Genomic DNA, 734 nt, shown 5'->3' with positions numbered 1-734 from the left:
CAGGCGGGGAGGGGGGGCGGACTCAGCACGAAGGGTCCTGGGGCCCGAGGGCCAGGGAGGCCGCTTGGTCTTTCAGAACCTTGGTTCCCCTGACTGGAAAGCGAAGGCCAGGCCGGCTCCCCCGAAGCGGGTGCCTCCACCGCTCACCTTTCTCTCGGGGGTCCAAGTTGAGGCTGTCGCTGCTGTCCCAGCGGGGCCGCGGGGAGGCAGGAGCTGGGGCCGGCGGGGGTGGAGGAGCGCGGTCTTCCTAGAGGGGCCCAGAGCAGCGCTCAGAGCGAGGCCGCGTCCCAGCCCCTCTGGAGGTAAATCTCTGTATCACCCTCCCCCTCCCCCCCTCCCCGGCCAGTGCCCTGAGCCCTGATCCTCACGTGCCTCCTTCCCTCAAAACCCAGGCGTCTGCCAGGCTCACCAGGCTGCGGCTTGGCCCCGGCCCCGGGTGGGGCGTCAAGATGTTATACGGCACGTATCCCTCCTGGCCTCGCGGGTCCCGAACCTTCCACCACTTGCGCCGGTCATCCAGGACCTAAGGGGGTAGGAGAGGAGGGGTCACAGCCTGTGTTCGCAGCTACTGCTGGGCGCCCCGTAGCCCCTTGGCCCCCAGCCCCCTAACCTCCAGCACGTCCTGCTTCTGGACTGACAGCTCGCTGCTGTTGCGGGCCTGGAAGTCATAGTTGCAAAGGACCCACTTCCCCTCGGCCTCCAGCTGGGGCTCAGCCTCTGGCTCGGGGTCTTGG

General features: G+C 68.4%; 1 long non-coding RNA gene across 1 annotated transcript; it reads right to left on the bottom strand.

The window, feature by feature from the left end:
* Positions 1-153: 153 nt before the first annotated feature.
* LOC115284991 lies at positions 154-727 on the bottom strand. The gene is made up of 3 exons (XR_003905392.1): positions 611-727; positions 410-523; positions 154-247 (listed from the first exon to the last, which is right to left on the bottom strand). It is a non-coding gene; the product is annotated as an uncharacterized LOC115284991 (long non-coding RNA).
* Between the last annotated feature and the right edge of the window lie 7 nt (positions 728-734).

This window comes from Suricata suricatta, unplaced genomic scaffold, assembly GCF_006229205.1.
Source record: "Suricata suricatta isolate VVHF042 unplaced genomic scaffold, meerkat_22Aug2017_6uvM2_HiC HiC_scaffold_31940, whole genome shotgun sequence".
Taxonomy (NCBI): domain Eukaryota; kingdom Metazoa; phylum Chordata; class Mammalia; order Carnivora; family Herpestidae; genus Suricata; species Suricata suricatta.
This window is presented reverse-complemented; position numbering and strand designations above follow the sequence as displayed.